We start from the raw sequence: 9,705 nt of genomic DNA on the forward strand, positions 1-9,705 counted from the left end.
GTTGTTATGAGCTATGTTACGTCAGGGAATCTCATATTCGTCGGATGAGTAACAGCGTCGTTACTGTAACTTTCGTAGACAGACAGAGAGAGAGAGAGAGAGAGAGAGAGAGAGCCTTCCCTTCGTAACCACCTTCCCTTTCTTTGCCGCTGTACCTGTCATAACTGAAAATGAACGAGGAGCTCCGAGGCTTCTTCGCGGTCCTAATGTAGCTTGTCAAGGTCGCTGTTGGACAGTAGGTTGTGGTAGTCGTTGGTTTTTATCAGGGAAACAAATTCTTGTCTGTGATATACAATTATTGTACTGTTCATTAGCCTCTCTGGGGGTAGTAGCTATTAGTTTCTTTTTCTTTTTTACTAAAAACCTTCCATAAGAATACGCTTTCAAGACTGATTTAAATCATAATGGGTGCAACATGTACATTTTTTACGTTATTATTTTTAGCTTCTTGGGAAAATTAATTAGTCTTTTTCAATGCTGACTTTCACGGTGGCAGTTCACGGACGCGTATCGAAGAACACGCTAATCCTGTGAATTAATACGACATATAGGTCATGGGTGAGTTTGTCCAGAAGAATCTGCGTACTCCTGATGGAGATGTCATAACACAACTAAACTCACTCGATTTCCCGACTATAGCTTGAGCGTAGCTTGGACGTTCCCACAACGAATTCACATTTATCGGCCCAACCATTGTAATACTACAAGAAATTGCCACCGTTCGAGTCAGCTGCGGACGCGAATTTCCCTGTGAATTACTAGTGATTCTCTCGCATTGGGAAATATACAGTGAAGGCGTCTACATAACAATTGATGTTGCCGGTGCGCAATCTTCCTCCTGACATAATGATCGATAGGAGCAAGAAGTGCTTAGTTGTTCGGATGCCATGCCCCTAGGTTAGTTTAGGTTAGGTCAAAGGAATATTTAATGGTAACTTAGTTGTGGGGAACATAATTAGATTACATTCAAGAAGATTCTATGGTTAGTTTTTTAAGATTTGGCGTCCCGCTTTTTCATGGAAGGTTCCGATATTTGGTTTCAGTTCGGGAATGTGCGTCCAGGTGAATGGGTACGCTCTCCGATATAGATTAAAAAAAGTCATAAATTCATTTTATATTTCTTAAACTTAAAATTAACACTGTTCTAAACCTAAATGTTATTACTTTACATTTCGAGGAAAACAATTGAACGATGTTAGGCAAAGCGAAGGTAATTAGTAAGGAAATTGTAAAATGAAAAAATGCTATCCTGTGATCAGATAAAATAAGATGAAGAAGCAGTTGGCTGTGCAGTCTGTCAGCCACTTTTACAAATGCAGACATTAAACTATTCAAGCAATAAGTTAGCATTCTGCACCATTTAAGACAACCACTTTCAGGAATTAGTTTTAAATTTCCGGTTCAACTTCAAGATTTCCGTTTTGTATCAAATAAACTATACATCTCGTTAAAAGCATTATATGTTAAACAGGTCTAATTTGATTCATGGTCACAATCCATTCTTTAACATTATCAGTACGCATGCTGGATATACAACCTCAAAGAAGCATTTTTAGATCAATTATCGGTTTTACTATGTCCATGGAAATGCAAGAAAGTGGATCATAACAAAAATCAAAATGTATATCCCATTTTAATGTCCCATGCAAGTTCGCAGAATTTATCTCTGAAGACTCCCAATGCAACGTCTGTTAGTACAGACCTAATCTGGAGCATTCTCACGTTGTCTTTCATGTTTCAGTGACTTGTTTGACTACTCTGCCAAGGTAACTATTTAGCAAGCCAGAGCTATTCGACGCAGGTTTTTTCCTTTAATGGTGCGCAACGCTTGAGGTCCTTTATATAGCTTCCACTCTCAGTTACGGCCTTGGGGAATCCATCCCATTCTTTCGTTATAACTTTGATCTCTTATTTTGAAGGATGTGCATCAACTAAGTAGTGTAGTTGTACGAGAAAGTCACAAACAGTGTTACAGTATCGATAATGCGCTTATTTTACTCGGCCCCCACCATCCTTCTCTCTCTCTCTCTCTCTCTCTCTCTCTCTCTCTCTCTCTCTCTCTCTCTCTCTCTCTCTCTCTCTCTCTCTTATAATCTAGGCCCAGTTGGTTTCCTATATGATCTAGCTAATATCATTTTCACTTTTAAACTCGGTGCTACAGAAAAAAAGAGTACTAAAAAAGACCAAGGTGGCATCCCTTGACTCGAGAGGCTTGTCGCAAAAAGTAGACGTTTAAATTCTAGTTTTTGTTTCTGTTCTGGATTATAAAAATTCAGAGAGAGAGAGAGAGAGAGAGAGAGAGAGAGAGAGAGAGAGAGAGAGAGAGAGAGAGAGAGAGAGAGAGAGAGAGAGAATAGCATAGTTGAGAAATACATTAGATTCAGGATTTAGCATGTGTGTGTCCTTCCTTCGTTAAAGTTTGCCCTTTGACTTTCTGCAACAGCAAATGAGGAATTTATTTTTCCTTATTCTAGTACAGAGATAACTTTGTATGGAGATCTAAATGGCTACCAAGAACTCGTAAATCTAAGTAACTTTGTGAGAAGCAAGTGCTTAACACATTCCCTATTGGGAATGGATTCATTACTGTTAGGCTGTGTTAATTTAACATACATTCAATATTAACATTAAACACCATATAACATCCGAAGCCAATTACTACACCTATCTCGCTGAAATCATTGTTTTTTTTCTTTTTTTTCTCTCTCTCTGTCTCTCTTCCGTGCCAAGAGTGACCCTAAATATTAACAGATAAATATTGTAGAAAAATCTGCACATGTGACACAGCATGCATTAGCACTTTGCGCGTTTTTTCTCTTTTTTTGGGGGGGTGGGGGAGCACAGATAAGTTTTTTTTTTGCAGCATTAAATTCACTAACGCCACTGTACAAAGTTTTTCACACGAATTGACAGTTGATCGTCAGAATCTCCAGAATCACTAGGAAGAAGTCCAAAATCCTCGAGTATAACAAGTCCACTGACACGAATGAAAGCGAGCAACATGCACAGTCCGTTCTCACAAGGAATCTCTGGCAACACGCACCGTGGATGTGTTCTATACGTAGGTCACAGGGGAAATGTGATACTTGACTCGGCGGCTCGCTAATATATACCTGCGGATGGTGACGTCACGGCGCACATGGTGATGATTTGGGTCCAGGACAGTTTTCCAGAAAGCGGCTGATTGTTTTAAAATAGATCCTATTCCTGCAATAAAGCATATCCACATATCGTGTCGAGACATACAGTAAGTTTCGTTGATGATAACTATAGACTTTTTATTATTTTCAAAAGACGGCGTGAACAGGAAAGTGATTGTTCTTATCTGTCCAATGCCTAACCAAAAAGGCCCCCAAAGGGAGTGATATATATATATAGTATATATATATATATATATATATATATATATATATATATATATATATGCATGTATGTATGTAGTATGTTGTCAACACATAGTAAGATAATCTTCAAAGACATAATCATCGCAATCGTTTGTTTGTTCTTCGGAAAGCTTTTCCTAATAATTTTCCATCAAATAAAACTTCCTTTCTTTTCAAACTTACCTTCATGTGGATTGAAAGATTACCTTACATATATGTACTACATACATATCTATCTATCTATCTATCTATTTACATATATGTATATATATATATATATATATAGATAATATATATATATAATATATATATATATATATATGCACCCTTCCCTTCTTCTGAAACCTGGTTCTCCTCCGCTGCCCGCCGATATGCCACTTGAGTTTATTACTGAGGGTATAAAAGTTCAGTTTAAGTTTAAGGTCACAAGCATGTGTTTAAGGTGAGACGTCAAGGTAATGTAATGAAGGTTTTTATTACTTCGTTTGCGCACTGCGTATCTCTCAAATACACATTTCTGTTTGTTTCTCTTGGGTCTTTGTAAATGGTTCCATAAGCAGAAGCCAGCTCATCATGTCCTCGGCTAAAGAGCAATTGACAACGTAAAATTCAAGTAGAAAATGACTGTCAGATGTCACTAAACAGAACTACTCATTCCTCGCAGTTGACCATGATTTGCACTACATACATTATTACCGCTGATATATTAAAGCTATCTAATGCCACTAAACAGAGCTACTCATTTTTTCCAATTAACCATGATTGCACCATATATATTAGTTCCACTGCTATATTAAAGCTATCCCGGTAATGTAAAAAAACCTTAGAGATAAAAAAAACTATGATTTCAACTATTTACGATGTCTAATGACAATCAGCGGTCATCAACCGTCCCTCTGCAAAACTAATAAAAGGGTTCTAAAAAAATTTTCTGTGAACTTAAATTACCCTTTGTTAACTCTCTTGTGTTTCACTGTTTGAAAATTTTCATGGTTATTTGTAGTTTTATTGCGATTTATGAGGTATATATCAATCTTAGATCATTATTGCTCCTTCTATTTTTTGCAATTTTCCCGGTCATCCCTTCGTGCTCCTTAATTTCTTGTCTTGCTTGCTTAGCCTTACTCATAACTTTACATAAGATAAACAGAAGCCCCAGGAAAAACGTGTAACAAATGTAGCAAACTTTTGAAGAAAACAAAATCCGCGCATAAGCAGTAGGAAAGACAAGGCTATACTAAGGGTCATTAACAGAGAGGAAAAATTAGGATCTGAGGAGAAAATCCCCGTTGAGAGTAGTGCCGTCAGTGCACCTCATTCGGTGCAATGTAGGCATTACTTAAGGTTCTTTGCAGCGTCCCTTCGGCCTCTTAGCTGCAATTACTTTCGTTCCTTTTACTGTACCTCCATTCATATTCTCTTTCTTCCATCTTATTGTCCACCCTCTCTTAAGTGATTCACATTGCAACTGCGAGGTTTTCCTACTGTTACACCTTTCAAACAATTTATTGTCCATTTCCGTTTCAGCCCCGAATGACCTCATAGGTCCCAGTGCTTGGCATAATGCCAAACATCTATATAAATCAAATCAAATCTGAGGAGAAAATTCTTCGGTGGGGTACCGATAGAAAAAATGAATGGGATGAGCAAAGCATCTGTAGCAATCTGGTGAACTGGCAGCAAGAAATCTGATAATCAATAACGACAAGGTCCACAGCGATATATCGACAAAGTTAATTAGGGTATTAGTATGTCATTGAAACCTTTGAGAGTTAGGACAAAAAGCTTTTATAAGTGCTTATATATATATATATATATATATATATATATATATATATATATATAATATATATATATTATATATATATATCTATATATACATAAAGATATAAAGATGCATATATATATCTGTATATATTTGTATGCAATATATATATATATATATATATATATATATATATATAATATATATACATACCAATATATATAGGCATACTACATACATATAATATATAATGTGTGTGTGTGTGTACATATATATACATTTATACATAAAGATATAAAGATGCATATATATCTGTGTATATATATATATTATGTATACATAAATACAAATGTAGATATACATATATATAGATGCATATGCATTTATATATAAAGATGTATATATGAACTTATGTATATAAATATGTGTGTGTGTAATATTATTGTCTCCAGACCTCCAATTCTTTTGAAACGAAGGCATCGGAAATTATGCTTATAGTAGAAATCAGAACCTAAGATAATGAGAATTTTTTACCGTTACTCCATGTAAAAATATGCCGTACATTTGAATGTTTGGTCAGTTCTACGTGGAAACGATATTTGTATATCACTTACTGTATATCTCTCTGTGAAATAGTACGGTATAAGGGTGAATTATTTCACCTAAAATAGCTATAAAATTCACGATTTACAATTTTAGCTCATGATAAATAAGGAAATATCATAGATGTTGTTATTGTAAGAGTTTTCAATAAAGAATTTGCCAATGAAACGGAATTTTAGTCCTTTGCTTTGGACTTTCATGAAGCTTAAGACATTTCTAAATCATTTCCTCTATCTATATCTGTAATATTCTACTGTAACTGCTCAGCTCACTTTATGCTGAAAAGGACAAGACACAATATATAAGAACTACCCAAGATTTAGGTTAGTTATTTCTAAAAGATTCTCTCGGAACCTTTTCCTGCGAAAGGATGAAGCAGCTTTTGTAACAAGAAATATTATTAACTGTAAAAGTTCGACGCTTCAGGACTGAAGGGGAGTCATCACGCTGGTTCGACCCAAATTCACAGTCCCTACACAAATACACAAGAAACGAGCATCGTTTCTATTCCTCAGAGGTAATGCCCAAGGGACTGTGGTCAATGCCGAGTTCTTCTTCTAACTGTTGAAACTGAATATACTTTCTATTTACAAAAATCCACCGTCCATTACAAAATGTTGCAGGGAAGTGGAGATAGACTGCGCAATTTCAGCCTTAAATCTTGGCTCACAATATCTAGTTTTCATCCTTATGAGTTGCAAATAATTATTATTATTATTATTTAAAAGATGAACTCTGTTCATATGTAGCAAGGCCACAAGGGTCATTGACTTGAAATTTAAGCTTCCAAAGAATATGGTGCTCATTAGAAAGATGTAAATTGTTGGAAGATATCATTCGGGTTTGTGGTATTGTAGACGCCTTCGTAGAACACTGATCCACTCGGCCATTTTGAAGAAATCGTAGTGCCCTATAAATTTGTAAATCTCTTTACACTTAAATTTGTTGTCTCTCTCTCTCTCTCTCTCTCTCTCTTTGAGATGGGACGATTCATCGTTACACTACGGTCACAAGGAACACTTTACACTCATCCTATAATGGCTTCATTTCTACATTGAAGGCCGCGTTGTATGATATTCTGAGGTAGAATGCAACTGTGTCTATGTATTTTCATTCTTAACATGTGGTGTGGGGAATAAATTTATCTACCGTTTTTATCGGTGCATTTTTCTGTTGTGTAATTATAGTATCCAGTGTTGCTTACAAGCTGCCTGATCTGGTCTTGTTCTTGTTGATAGATCTTCAGCTACTACAGTCGGCTAAAGTTCAGTTCACGTGGGCGGACATTGCTTAACATTTTGGAAGACTTGTTTCGTTCCTTTTTAGCGTTCAGGCATCTTTCGAAAATTCTAGGCGTGCATTGTACAAATATGACAAACCAGTATTTTAAAGAAATGGAGGGGTTGACCCAAAGCTTCTGATTATTTATAATGGCGAGAATACACCATGAGTGATCCGACATTGGTGGTGGGTATAAGAGGCATAAAAAAATCGGGCATGATGTTAGCAAGCAAGACTATGAAAGGTCACCTCATTCATTCAAGCATTCTGGCTGAAGAGTTCCTTGTGTATGTGTGACAAGTATGGCACTTGTGTAGAAAACGGAAAGACATTTGATTAAGAACATTTTCAGTTGTGTAGTGTATGATGTATAAACCTCAACTGGAATAATTTTAATAGTCTAGGCAACGTAACACGTTCGTAAACCAAATTAATTAAATATGGTACTTTTGGGGGAGAATTAAGTTTCAAATGAAAGCAGATGCTAAATAGTGTGCCATATATAATAATGAACCTTTTCGTAGCTTATTTTAATCATTCATTTTGCCAGAATTTATTTGCAAATATTCGTAAAGTATTAAAAAGATAGCTATTGCCATGTAATTTGAGAGCAGTCTGTCGATAGCTAAAAACAAACTCTTCCAATTTTGACGAATATAACAGAAATTTAAAATGCATAACGCAGTAGATCTACTTGTTCTCATCATTGGGAAGAATGAAAATAACACTTAGTGCATCATAGTTCAAAACCTTTCATTCATCGTTCATACATCGATTTCTAAACATTCGTTTCCAATTCATGCATTACTCAGGACTCGAGATTTATAGCAGTATTTTCAAAGCCATTATGTTGAATGATACAAGCATTCAATCAACCTAATATCAGAAATTACTGTATAGATGTATTCCGTTTTTCATTAGACCCAATAAGAAAACTCTACTGTTATAGAAATTCTGAAAAAAATTGGTTTTGCTCAAGTTTTCGTTTGATAAATACACGACACCCGTGTGTTGTATGCTGGAAGTTTATTCGATATGATTGTATGCAACTACTGTTACGAAACATCCACTAACATGTATAAAACTAACAAGCCGAAATAAAGTAAGGCTATACAGTGTTCAAAGACGAAGGTGGCAATTCAAATAACGCATGATTGCAGGAAGAGTTATAATGTCTTGAAAGTTCTTTCGAATTCCGAGAAAAATGGCGTCCTTGGCGTTTACCGATCCAGAGATATTTCTCTTCAACGTTGGAGTGATGCTGCGGCTGAGCTCATCTGCGGTCATGCGGTAAGCGAAGACCCTCATGAATTGTGGGGGCTGGTCAGTGTTATGATTTCGAGCTCCGAAATTCTCTGTCTCAAGTCTATCTATCTATCTATTTATGTGTAGTATATTATACATATATATATACATATATATATATATATATATATATATATATATATATGTATATATATATATATATTAATATTTATATTGTGATGTTTAATGATTGTTTGGAAGGAAAAATCGTACTCCGAGTGTTTCCTTTTGTTTGTTTGTTTGTCTCAATTCTTCCCAGTTTATCTAACTCCCGATATATTGGTATTAAGAGCCTGTAGAACCAAAAAGCGGTTCATAACAATATATATATATATATATCTATATATATATAATATATATATAATTATTTATAAGTAATATCTATATATAATATATAAATAATATATATATATATATATATTATATATATTATATATATATTACACGATTCTTTATCACATCACCGTGATTCATATACATACATCGAGCTACAAAATAATGTCCTTTAATATTCAATTCGCTCTGCCTCGGAATTAATAGATTTTCATATATGTTAACCGAAGGGGAATTTTTTAGTTGATAATAATTTCGTCCTCTCGCGGTTCGAACCAGCTCCCAGCGGACAGAGGCGAAATCAGGACTTCAGTGTCATTATAGACTCGGGCGCTGGTTCGAACCCACGAGAGGAAGAAATTATCATCAACTAAAAAATTCCCCTTCGGTTAACATATATGAAAATATATTAATTCTGAGAATGAATTGGATATTAAAGGACATTTGTAGCTCGATGTATGTGTGTGTGTGTGTAAATAAATTCTTCTGTTAAAACCGGTTACGTATCAAGTTTTAAAGCTAAGGACTATATTTCGGTGGACTTTCTTCCACCCTTATCAGGCAGTGAATGGCAGAAGGAGTTTCATTAGAGAAATATATAGTAGGAGATATGCCCTTATGTGATGCCTGGGGGCGTCACTGACCCATCGTGGGTTCTGTTAATTGTCTTAATCTGCCTTAAAGAAGATATTATGTATTCGGTACGAGAGATCACACAAACCTTAGGCCAATCGAACCCTTTTATTTTCACTTATCCGAATACACTAGGAAAATCATTAATCAACGTTCAGCAGAAACCAGTTTCCAAAAATATTGGAGTTTATGAAATCCCTTGTAAGGACTGTGATTAGTCATATCTCGGTTTCACTGGTAAATCTCTCTCGGAAAGATTAATGCAACATTAACGATCAGTTAGATATGGACAACATAGTTCAGCAATTTTCCATCATATAAATAACACAAACCATACCATGGGTTGGAACTCATCCCGAATTTTATACAAGAGCAGCTGTCGATACAAATGTCAAATGGTTG

The 9,705-nt window shown here is 35.4% G+C and overlaps 1 protein-coding gene and 1 long non-coding RNA gene across 2 annotated transcripts in view; one reads left to right on the top strand and one right to left on the bottom strand.

Annotated features, from left to right (window-relative positions):
- The window catches only part of LOC135195649 (mucin-2-like), a 78,098-nt gene extending 75,025 nt beyond the window's left edge, over positions 1 to 3,073 (bottom strand). Inside the window, exon 1 of the mRNA XM_064222023.1 lies at positions 3,044 to 3,073. The gene's annotated coding sequence lies outside the window, so the exon portion shown is untranslated. The remainder of the gene's footprint in view (positions 1 to 3,043) is intronic.
- Positions 1 to 9,705, top strand: part of LOC135195650 (uncharacterized) — a 101,481-nt gene that overhangs the window by 81,337 nt on the left and 10,439 nt on the right. The window lies entirely within an intron of this gene.

This window comes from Macrobrachium nipponense, chromosome 16, assembly GCF_015104395.2.
Source record: "Macrobrachium nipponense isolate FS-2020 chromosome 16, ASM1510439v2, whole genome shotgun sequence".
Taxonomy (NCBI): Eukaryota; Metazoa; Arthropoda; class Malacostraca; order Decapoda; family Palaemonidae; genus Macrobrachium; species Macrobrachium nipponense.